The 13,162-nt window shown below is 37.2% G+C and overlaps 2 long non-coding RNA genes across 2 annotated transcripts; one reads left to right on the forward strand and one right to left on the reverse strand.

The window, feature by feature from the left end:
* Positions 1-11,056: 11,056 nt before the first annotated feature.
* Positions 11,057-11,475, reverse strand: LOC309488721. The gene is made up of 2 exons (XR_014202251.1): positions 11,390-11,475; positions 11,057-11,225 (listed from the first exon to the last, which is right to left on the reverse strand). It is a non-coding gene; the product is annotated as an uncharacterized lncRNA (long non-coding RNA).
* On the forward strand, positions 11,219-12,545 carry LOC309488720. The gene is made up of 2 exons (XR_014202250.1): positions 11,219-11,520; positions 11,715-12,545. It is a non-coding gene; the product is annotated as an uncharacterized lncRNA (long non-coding RNA).
* The last annotated feature ends 617 nt before the right edge of the window (positions 12,546-13,162 follow it).

A 13,162-nucleotide genomic window follows, 5' to 3' on the forward strand; every position in this document is an offset into this window, starting at 1 on the left:
TGCCTTGTTCTTCCTAGGCACCGTGTTGTGACAGATACCGCAAATACCTGACTTATCTAAAGCACATAGAAAACATATTTGCTGCATTGTTACTTTTTCAACAAGAAACAACCAATGCGAAAATCTAAATACATCCATGTGCAAGGTACTTACCAAGTGAACGGAAAATAAACCACCCCAATCGCTCCCTCTCTTGCTGTACAGGCGAGCATGCAAGGTATCCCTTTGTGCCTTCTAGAATGGCCTCAGCAAACTATAGGGTTTACAAAAAGAATGATTAATTCAATGCCACAGAAGCAAAATTACTTAAGTTTAGCTTCACTTTTCAAAACGGTAGTGCCTTCAGTTCAATAATCAACTGGAATTTTGTGGTAGAATGAAAAGACCATTTGATCTAAAACAAATACAAAAAGTAGTCATGTGGAATAAATACAATATCATTACAAATTACACCACAGTTTCATGATACAAACATTTACAATGACTTGCTGTAGTAGTAATAATTATAAATAATATTAATGTTAAATTAAAACCATTTTTACCACAGCTGTGAAAACACCACAGGAAATACTGTCATACTGGAGGCAATGCTTTCTTGTTGCCCTTTGCCATGGCCCCTGGTAGCCTTTTGATGCAGCAAATTTGCTAAAATGTAGGTAAAGGTTAGAATATGTAAAGTAGATGTGCAAAACAGTTTATACAGAGTTTATATAGAAATACTTATATATTAATAAACTTGCCAGTACCTCCAGTTTTCTGCTATTTTATTATACCGCTGCTCAGTATCCCCAAGTGAATTCAGGTAAGTAACAGTCCGATCCACAATACTACAGTGCTTGAACAAAGAAATGTATACATTTTTATGTATATATATATATATTATTTATATATTATCTCAACAGCAAATATGAATAAGAAATATGGCACCATGCTTGACATGTTCATAATATGCACATTACTACTCGCAACAAAATGTATGTTTTCTTAGTGAGTGACTTACAAACAATGTCCAATGATTCCCGTCCTCCAAATAGGGACCAACAACCTCCATTTTATTTTCAAATATGTTCTTCTTAAAAGGAGAAAAAATATGAATGTAAAAGTAAAATGTATATAATATCTTTAATTTAAAAGGAGCAAATTGACAACTATTGACTAGCAATGAATATTGGTTCTACCTGTAACACTGGCATTCAAAGTTTTCAGGGCTCGACAATAAGGACCATCCGGTGCTGTGTCAGTGTGAAAGACACTCGGGCCAGTTGACGGAATTGTTACTTGCCCGATTGAGTCAGTGTTACATCTTCACAGAAGTTCATAATTTGCGTGTGTTTTTAAGCTTTGCCAACTTAAATATTCCAGCACAAGCAGACGCGAAAGCACCCACATCTCTCAGTTTAGTATTTGCGCACTGTGTGATAAGTTTTGTGTGCTCAGCAACACACAACGAAACCTCTGCGTCTCACAGTGTGTGAAGGCTCTTTCACGTCTTCCTGAGCTTGAACGGACAAATTCACACAAAATTGTCAAAATGACTGTTTTGTCGAATATCATCGTAAACATAGTCTGTTATGTCTTAAGTGAACGTAAACAAGAAAATGCACCATATCGGATTTGTGCAGCTCTTAAAGTGACAACAGCCTAACATATTCCTGCTGCAGTCTTTGTTTTAATGTTAATCAGAAAAAATATTACACACTGCTCTTGAATGAATAACTGTAATAAGATTGAATCAATATTTATACAGTGAATTTACACAGACTATACAGTGATATTTTATTTGATTACTATTTCTGTACCTGAAATAGTAGTTTAGACCTACATGAAAAACCTGAAAATAACTGTTTATTTCATTTGTATACGTTTGTTCTGTTGTATTTATTTGTGATATTGCTCATAATTTGATTATTTGTTCTTATTTTATTGCTGAATGTCTTTAAAAATATTTAAAATGTATATGAGTTAGGCTAGTAGTTTTTACATGGGTTATATGGATCAAAAACAACTAAAACAATAATTAGGCCTATTTTATTTTATTTATTTATTACTTTTTGGTGGCCAGGCAAAAGAATTTGAACCACTGGCCCGACCAGGCAAGTAGAAAAAATCCTTAGCGTTAAGCCTTGATTTTGTCAGAAGTAATTCTTACCTTAGTAAAATAACAGCTCCTTGCCCGTGCAGTACCATTGAGAATTTGAGTCAGGGTGTGGTTATTAATCACCAAAACATCTGGTCGCTTCTAAATGAAAATATAAAATGAATAAAATTACTACAGATATTTTAAACAAGTGCGAAGTGCGATATTTTAAACAAATGTGTGCGCATGTATGGAAAGTATTGTGTAATTGTTCTGGTGCAAGTTCACAAGATCAACAAGGTGATTGGTGCAAGCCCGCATTTGATCGGCCCAAAGTATAGGAATCCGACCAGCGGGGAAGTTCTCTGAGTGTTACTGTCTTTCCGCGTGGCAAAGTAATTTTGATTAAATCAGATACATTTTCTCAGATGTATTAACTCGTTATTTCATCAGACTCCATAAATGAAAAGGTTTTAATGATATCTGGGCATCATTAAAAGTGAGCGAATGTTTGATTATTCTTTTTAACTCTTTACTGCAAATAATTAGTCCATTAGAATAAAAACAAATGTTTACAATTTATTATGTCAGGTAAATGTATCATGCCAATTACATAATCAATTCAAAATATAAAATGCTCTGGAATAAAGAGAAGAGATGCAAACCTGACATTACGAAATACATGGTGCTGAATTCTTTGAGCTCCTTCAACATCATGGGCTCATCTGAGGTACAGAATCGCGCCTGATCATCTAGTTGCATTTTATTATATAGACAGGAACTTCTTGCACATGGAAACATCTGCTAACAATGGGAATTTGCATTCAGAGTTGACACCTTTTGGGGGTAGGAGACCATTTGTCTGGAGACCCACCCTCCTCTGTGTGCCAGCTATCTCTAAACTTTATTAAAAGTTTTAAAACTTATTATTACCTTATTACCTTTTACTTATTTGAAAATAAGACATTTGTACCAGTCACACTGAGACATTTCAAATTCACATTAAACCATATATATTCTTGCATTAGTTTTTGGTGATCTCAGCATGAGGGAGAAGGAGTGGGGGATGAGGGGAAGAAATGTACAGTAGATTAGGATGATTCGGAGGTGAGACTTTCGTCTCGATAGTGCGAAAGGGTGAGATCAAATGTTAATTTCCTTTGTTCTCTCAGAGAGAGCCCTCTACGAGTTTTTCCAGTCTGACAGTGGAAACAAAGCTAAAGAATTATTGGAACAGTACCGGCAACACTTGTGATTGGAGGGTTAGAAAATGGAGCTGAAAAGATATTATTCTCACCATTTGAATCTCTCCATTCACAAGTGTTGCTGGTACTGTTCCAATAATTCTTGTATGGCAACCCTCCTGGAGTGCACTGGGCATGCAAACTCCAAGGTAGGGGAGGGCTATATATAAAAAATATAATATAGGCTACGTAAAGACATTTTCACAATTCATGATCCAATATTCATATTTCCCACCCCTACACTCAGGTGAGTTAGATTAATGTTAGCACACATATCTGTAGGATGACGGCGCTCAAGGAAGACTGGTGTCTTCCCCTTACATAAAAAAATGTTCAAAGTAGTTTAGTTAATCTTACCCTGCTGAACAGATGGAACAAGGCATCCATTATCTGAGGAGGTTGATGGAACAAAGAGAGAAAGGTAGTGTTTAGGAATGTGAAATGTGAAAAGATGAAAGAACACAGAAAACTTCTGGATGCCTTACATTTGTATTTCTAACAATTGTATCCAAAGTAACTTTCATGCATGAAAATTATATTCTATACTATTCTAGTAAATGGGGCCAACCAACTGTTTGGTTACCAACATTCTTCAAAATATCTCCTTTTGTGTTCAACAGAAGAAGAAAAAAATCATACAGGTTTGGAACAGAATTTTCATTTTTGGGTGAACTAGAGCAGCACGTTTTTGGTAAAAGATCAGAATCTCGATATGAACCTATTGAGTACTCCTGCCCTGAGAGCAGCGCATAATACACTAAAAATAACACAGTAATATGAATCTATTGAGTACTCCTGCCCTGAGAGCAGCGCATAATACACTAAAAATAACACAGTAATATGAATCTATTGAGTACTCCTGCCCTGAGAGCAGCGCATAATACACTAAAAATAACACAGTAATATGAATCTATTGAGTACTCCTGCCCTGAGAGCAGCGCATAATACACTAAAAATAACACAGTAATATGAACCTATTGAGTACTCCTGCCCTGAGAGCAGCGCATAATACACTAAAAATAACACAGTAATATGAACCTATTGAGTACTCCTGCCCTGAGAGCAGCGCATAATACACTAAAAATAACACAGTAATATGAATCTATTGAGTACTCCTGCCCTGAGAGCAGCGCATAATACACTAAAAATAACACAGTAATATGAACCTATTGAGTACTCCTGCCCTGGGAGCAGCGCATAATACACTAAACATAACACAGTAATATGAACCTATTGAGTACTCCTGCCCTGAGAGCAGCGCATAATACACTAAACATAACACAGTAATATGAATCTATTGAGTACTCCTGCCCTGGGAGCAGCGCATAATACACTAAACATAACACAGTAATATGAACCTATTGAGTACTCCTGCCCTGGGAGCAGCGCATAATACACTAAACATAACACAGTAATATGAACCTATTGAGTACTCCTGCCCTGGGAGCAGCGCATAATACACTAAACATAACACAGTAATATGAACCTATTGAGTACTCCTGCCCTGAGAGCAGCGCGCATTACACTAAACATAACACAGTAATATGAACCTATTGAGCACTCAAATAACGATTGTATCAATTAAATCGTTATGCCACCACATGGCGAAAAGTGATTGTTAAAAATATATATATTATGTTATTGAATCATTCATTCAAAAGATTTGTTCAAAACGCTGATTCATCCAGTAACGAAACAAGTGAAGTCTTTATGAGTGAGTCATTGAATCTGTCATTCAAAGCGATTTTTTATTATTATTTAGTAAATTGCAAGTTATTTTGTTTAGTTGTCTATTCAGAATTGTGGGAGAATAGAGCTCTGTATTTGAAAAAAAAAAAGCTCAACTTATCCAGAATCTTACAGCTCTAGGGTAAACTATCCCTTGAAAAAAAATGTATTTACATACACATATAAAAACAAAAGTTGAATTATAAAAGCCAAGAGAAATTTTACCTCATCGGATACTTCTTTGTTTTCTAAAAGGGATTCAAAACTTTCCATGTAAAGCGGATAGGGTCCAATCCTTCCAATGCTGCATCCATGCAGTCCTCCAGACTTCATAATTTGTAAGACTGCATGGGTAAAAAATTTGTTATTTTTTGGCCCTTATTCTTAAGTGTTTTTAAACTATGGTTTTAGTATTTTATGTTTTTTGAAGTAAAATGCAAAGATCGCAAAATAAAAATTTCTGGAAAAAATACAGGCCTATACATTACTTTCAAATAACAAATAGCTCTATTAGATATTATAATTGTAGGAGACTACACCCTATACAAGTGAACTACACACTATATTGTATACTCGGAATATACATTGTATATTCAGGTAATTAAAAGCACACGCACATGACAAAAATGTTTCATACTTACCATTCATTTTTCTCCGAAAGAAATGTTCCCTGAAGACAGAAAAATAGACTGACAGTAAAACATTAGCATTACCTATGAACATTAATCTTAAAGCATAAAATATTAAAGGGATAATTCAACCAAAAATAAAAATTCTGTCATCATTTACTCACCCTCAAGTTGTTCCAAACCTGTATGAGTTTCTTTGTTCCGTTTAACACAAGATATTTTGAAGAATGTTGGGAATCAGACAGTTGACGGCACCCATTGACTTCCGTAGTATTTTTTTTCCCTACTATGGAAGTCGATGGGTGCCGTCAACTGTCTGGTTACTATTGTGTTCAGCAGAAGAAAGAAACTCATGTTTGGAACAACTTGAGGGTGAGTAAGTACCGGTAATGACAAAATTTAAATTTTTGGGTGAACTATCCCTTTAAGATAAAATATCTCCTGCTCCAAGAGCAACAACATTACCCAACCCATACTATCCCAATAGTTATGCTGCTGTTTTGCTGCCCTGAGAGCAGCGCATTATACACTAAACATAACACAGTAATATGAACCTATTGAGTACTCCTGCCCTGAGAGCAGCGCATAATACACTAAACATAACACAGTAATATGAACCTATTGAGTACTCCTGCCCTGAGAGCAGCGCATAATACACTAAAAATAACACAGTAATATGAACCTATTGAGTACTCCTGCCCTGAGAGCAGCGCATAATACACTAAACATAACACAGTAATATGAACCTATTGAGTACTCCTGCCCTGAGAGCAGCGCGCATTACACTAAACATAACACAGTAATATGAACCTATTGAGTACTCCTGCCCTGAGAGCAGCGCGCATTACACTAAACATAACACAGTAATATGAACCTATTGAGTACTCCTGCCCTGAGAGCAGCGCATTACACTAAAAATAACACAGTAATATGAACCTATTGAGTACTCCTGCCCTGAGAGCAGCGCATAATACACTAAACATAACACAGTAATATGAATCTATTGAGTACTCCTGCCCTGAGAGCAGCGCATAATACACTAAACATAACACAGTAATATGAATCTATTGAGTACTCCTGCCCTGAGAGCAGTGCGCATAATACACTAAACATAACACAGTAATATGAACCTATTGAGTACTCCTGCCCTGAGAGCAGCGCATAATACACTAAACACAACACAGTAATATGAATCTATTGAGTACTCCTGCCCTGAGAGCAGTGCGCATAATACACTAAACATAACACAGTAATATGAACCTATTGAGTACTCCTGCCCTGAGAGCAGCGCATAATACACTAAACATAACACAGTAATATGAACCTATTGAGTACTCCTGCCCTGAGAGCAGCGCATAATACACTAAACATAACACAGTAATATGAACCTATTGAGTACTCCTGCCCTGAGAGCAGCGCATTACACTAAACATAACACAGTAATATGAACCTATTGAGTACTCCTGCCCTGAGAGCAGCGCATAATACACTAAACATAACACAGTAATATGAATCTATTGAGTACTCCTGCCCTGAGAGCAGCGCATAATACACTAAACATAACACAGTAATATGAATCTATTGAGTACTCCTGCCCTGAGAGCAGCGCATAATACACTAAACATAACACAGTAATATGAATCTATTGAGTACTCCTGCCCTGAGAGCAGCGCATAATACACTAAACATAACACAGTAATATGAATCTATTGAGTACTCCTGCCCTGAGAGCAAAGCGCATTACACTAAAAATAACACAGTAATATGAATCTATTGAGTACTCCTGCCCTGAGAGCAGCGCATAATACACTAAACATAACACAGTAATATGAATCTATTGAGTACTCCTGCCCTGAGAGCAAAGCGCATTACACTAAAAATAACACAGTAATATGAATCTATTGAGTACTCCTGCCCTGAGAGCAGCGCATAATACACTAAACATAACACAGTAATATGAACCTATTGAGTACTCCTGCCCTGAGAGCAGCGCATAATACACTAAACATAACACAGTAATATGAACCTATTGAGTACTCCTGCCCTGAGAGCAGCGCATAATACACTAAAAATAACACAGTAATATGAATCTATTGAGTACTCCTGCCCTGAGAGCAGCGCATAATACACTAAAAATAACACAGTAATATGAATCTATTGAGTACTCCTGCCCTGAGAGCAGCGCATAATACACTAAAAATAACACAGTAATATGAATCTATTGAGTACTCCTGCCCTGAGAGCAGCGCATAATACACTAAAAATAACACAGTAATATGAATCTATTGAGTACTCCTGCCCTGAGAGCAGCGCATAATACACTTAACATAACACAGTAATATGAACCTATTGAGTACTCCTGCCCTGAGAGCAGCGCATAATACACTAAAAATAACACAGTAATATGAATCTATTGAGTACTCCTGCCCTGAGAGCAGCGCGCATTACACTAAACATAACACAGTAATATGAACCTATTGAGTACTGCTGCCCTGAGAGCAGCGCATAATACACTAAAAATAACACAGTAATATGATCTATTGAGTACTCCTACCCTGAGAGAAGCATGTAAGTTAACGTTAGTAGGCTACACAAAAATAACATTATGAAACTTTATGTATGTATTTCTGCTCGCAACGCAAGAGCAGGAGATAATGTATAATTTTGACTGACGAAATGTCGCGGAGATTTGAACGAGTTATGTGATCTCATTGGGAAAGCATACCAGTAATGTTAATGCTAATGCATTAGCTGCTAGCTGCTTTGGTGCGGTCGACTAAAGCAGGCATCAAAATGCATCCGATAGTATTTAGACGATTATTATATATACATGCGCATTTTTAATGTTGCCCAATTATCTTAGTAAACTTTAGAGGCTGTTAACTATGAATTTCAACAAAACATATAAAATTCACTTACCTTACGATATGCGCTTTCTCCCACGAACAGTCAAAAACGTACTCCGTCTGTTATTCCTCCTTCCCTCCAAATTTCCAAACGCCTTGATCCCGCCTCTACTTTAATTTCATTGGTTGAATCTGTAAACCAATCATTTTCTTTTCTGCCCTTAGAACAAGTTTGAGTACGTAAAACTCCCATCTGCGTATTTATACCCCCAGCTTAGTTCAGTCTCTTGTAGGTTCTTGTTTGGAACCTATCCTTCACTATCATCCTTCACTTTCTGTGAGGGAGGCAGAAGAAGAAAAAGGACGTCTTCCCCGTGCCAGCCAGGGACCCCAGGCCAGAACACACTCCCGCTATGGAGCTAGAGCCAGCCACCATGTCCATTCCGGAGCCTGAGCCAGTCACCATTTCCGCCCCCAAGCTAGAGCCTACCGCCAGATCCATCCGGGAGTCAGTGCTTGTGGCCTAGTGATGGGAAGTCCGGTTCTTTCGGACAGTTCGTGTCAATGAACCGGTTCACCAGTTCTTTTACGTCATCATGTAATGACGTCAATTCTATCATCCCGGCGTATAAATATACATTAAAATAAAGGCATTTGTAATCATATCTTCAGTTAAATAATAGTACTCATCGTCATAATCATCTTGGATAAGTTTCTTACATTTACGTTTTGAAAATGAACCCTGTAGTAGGCCTAAGGCGATGCGCAAACGCGGATGTTTTACATGTCTTAAGATCTAAAGTGAATAAACTGGTCTTCATCATTTTTATTTTATTTGTAAGTGAATAAACTTACATTTCGCCGAATTCGGGCCCTCATTCAAGTCCTTGGTTCACCTGTGCTCATGTGTCAGCACAGCATGCAGTTGGCCAAAAGAAAGTTCGGTTCAGAGACGGTACTATCACACATGCGCAGTCTCTCCAGCTCGTCGGTTCTCCGTATCAAACGTATCCGAAATAAACAATTCTCGGTTCTGTACTGGTGATTCGAGAATTGCTGCAACAACCAGTTCTTGACTCGAGAACTGTAGCATAGGCCTGTATGTGCTGAGCTGAGAACTGCTGAAACCTTACTATAGCCTACAGTCGACAAAACTAAAAAGTCGATATGTCTCCAGAATGTTAAATACGTTATGTTTTGATTAACACATTATAAACATTTACTTTGCACCCTTAAAAACTTGGCAAGAGTTTACGTCAAAAATGTATATCAACTTACTAAGAAATTAAATTAGCTGTTCCTGAAAATAATGTTTTAGTATAATAATAAATGTTTAGCTTTACAATTGATTCATTGTGTTTCCAATCTTTAAAATAATACAGTGAAAAGACAGTATGTGATAAACATGTTTCCAACATGTTTTATTTTGTTACACTTATTGATGTTCAACAAAATACTTAAGAAACATGCATTTCGTCCCTCTGAAAAAATTGCATGCATGCTCAGCTCATCAGGTTCTCAGTATGTCGAACACGTCTGAAATAAACAGTTCTCGGTTCTGTACTGGTGATCCGAGAACAGCTGTACCTGTACGTTCGGTAGTACGCGCATGCGCAGTATCAGCTGCTCGTGCTCATCACTTCTCTCAGCACAACATGTCTCAGCTCAGTGAACTGTTGGATTTTCTGGAGTAAAATATACTCCGGGATATTGGTTTATTTCGAGTCGAAGGGACTGTCAGGACTCAGGCATGTCCGAAAGTGAGTAACTTTAGTAACTTGTGGATCAGTGCTGACGCAAGACGCAAACTGTTTCGAACGATTCAGTCCGATTTAGTGTACTGGTTCGACCAGTTCACTAAAAAGAACCGGTTCAAAAGAACGATTCGTTCACGAACCGGACATCACTATTGTGGCCCAGTCCATCCCAGAGCCAGGAATGGATTACTGTCTGATTGATTTGTAGTCTGCAGATCCATGTCTCACCCTTTTCTTCACCCTCGAAATCTCTCCTTCTCTGCCAGTCCTGTCCGACTATCCGGTCCTTCCTCCTCCAGTGGCCAAGCTCTCCAGCTCTCCGGCTCCACCTCAGGCTGCTCCACCTCAGGCTTCTCCACTAAGTCGTCAAGTCACCTTTATTTATATAGTGCTTATTACAATACAGACTGTTTCAAAGAAGCTTTACAGGGATAAACAGGAAAACAATGATTCAATGATGCAAACAGAGTTCAATTCTGCTGTAAAGAAGCTCTAAAAAGAAAATAGCATCATTGTTCAACTGAGGTCAGTTCAGTGTTGATTCAGTTCTGTTCAATAACTGTGTAAATAAATATCATTAAATATGAAATGAGTTCTATTAAGCAACTCTGGAGAACACAGTGATTGTGTAACCCAGACTCAAATTAGCATATTTGCAGTCTTTGCTCAAGTTAATTTGTCCAAAATATTTAACAATTAAACCATTAAAATTACATATTTAACTAAATATGTATGTGACTGAACAGCAAATAGAATAAAACTTTGTGACAATGTAATAGTTTATTATAATGTTTATTATAATATGTAAATTATACATTTTATTATTCATATAAGTGATATGTAAATTATTGCAGCAAATCGCAACGAATGGAAACTGTGTATAGCACTGCAGATGTTAGGCATCCAATCAGGAAAAAACAGGCAGCAGCGCTGACTCCGCCTCCCTGTGCGCAGCGCAGATCGGAAAAACAGAGAAACAATACAGAGAGGAGAAACGGTGATTAGGAGAATTAATGGTGAAATACCTGAAAGAAAACCTAGAATTTCATTGAGAATCAGTTTATTGTTACAACTACACTGATTGAGAAGCGTTTGTTTAGATACTTACCTGAGTAGAGTTCCTGTTGATTCTGTAGATGTTAGGCCACGCTAACACTAACGAAACTAACGTGGTTCATCTGGTGAAACCTGGAAAGGGAGACAAACAAACAAAAAAACAGTTAATTTACAGAGGAATCGGTGAGTTGAATGTTTATTTTGATAAATATGGTTAACAGTGTTTATGTACAGTATTAATATGAGACTAAACAGTAAAAACTATGATGTTTCACTATGTGTAATGAGTGATCACAATGTCAATTGTTGTTCTGAAATGTGCTAAATGATGCTAATGTAAAGAGAAATCACTAAGGACATTGCCCTGTTGTGTGCAGGCCAGATTTTGCATGTATGTGTTTTGAAGTTGGATTTTCGTGTTGTGGACTGCGTTCTTTGGTGTGGATGCATTGAGACGCGTGACGAGTGAAGGAAATAGATGGCGAGCCACCCGTGAAAACCGAACTTGGATCTACTTTTCTCATCTTTCCTTGGATTTGCGTCATTCCTGCAGTTCGACCATCTGTAGGAGTTTTCTCTATTTTGACTTTAAGGATTGAGGTATCTTTTATTTCCTTTTGGAACTGACATTTTCTGAGAACTAAAGGGGAAATTTCAATTTTTTTTGTTGTTTGGACTGAGAATCTTTGAACTGAAAATAATCGTTTGATCTGATAAGATATCTATATCCCCTACATATTTTCTTTCATTATTATTGTGGGTAACAAAACACAATTGTACATTTACTTTGTTGGTGAACATTTTGTTGAGAAATTGTCATTTAATTTGGATTGTGAAAGGATTGTTTCACAAAAATTACACTGAAATTAAGAAACGAAAGAGATACATCTAAACTAGTAAATAACTAATAAATCTGCCAATTAGGTGTAACTAAATTAGGCCAAAAGGCAATAAAATAAATTCTAAATTATAAGGAAACTCAAAATAGAAATCTACTAGCTAAAAAGGGAAAGGAAAGGAACTAAACGTCTGTTGTTTTTCTTTTGGTTGATATTTTCTTGCATTTAATTTGGGTAATTGTTTTCATCTGCAACTAAGGTTATTGAATTGTGTATAATTTATTTTCTTTTAAAACATTGTTAATTCAAATCCATTTTTTTTTATTGTTGTTGATACTTTCATTTTTGATATATAAAAGGAAAAAAGTCCATGTGTGTGTACCTCTGCCTCCTTCGACTCCTGTGTCTTCTGATTGGCCCATTGATCTAGTTTATCACAAGTTCTGCAAAGCAGGTGTTACAATTGCATCATACAACTCAGTCAGTACAATCAAATCCCCAACTAAGCCAGCCAGAGGTGACAGTAGCTAGCAACCTAAACTCCATCTGTGACAGAAATGGAGAAAAAAACCTTGGGAGAAACCAGGCTCAGTTTGGAGGCCAGTTCTCCTCTGGCCAAATAAACCAACATGGTGTGGTTATGATTCCAGGCTGCATCACAAGTCCGATTATGGATTGGCCATTCAGAGTATTGACTTGTCTTTTTCTTGTGTTTTTTGCTGAGGATCTGTGCTGATGACTGTTGTGTTGGCGAGGTCTTCATGGGGGATCTGTCTCCATGGCTCTGCTGACATTCAGGGCTGTTGTGGTCGTCTCTATGTACAGGTTGTTGTGTTCATGCATGAATTATATTGTGACTTCAACTTTGAATTGATGTTAAGCATAACATGTGTGAGAACGGAAGTGATGGGTAAACAAGATGGATGAAGTTTGTCACTCCCGTCTTGTGTTTCTCTGCTTACTAACTGCTCTCCAGAAGCTTGCAT

The sequence above is a fragment of the Leuciscus leuciscus genome, assembly GCF_965113295.1.
Source record: "Leuciscus leuciscus genome assembly, chromosome: 24".
In the NCBI taxonomy this organism is placed as follows: domain Eukaryota; kingdom Metazoa; phylum Chordata; class Actinopteri; order Cypriniformes; family Leuciscidae; genus Leuciscus; species Leuciscus leuciscus.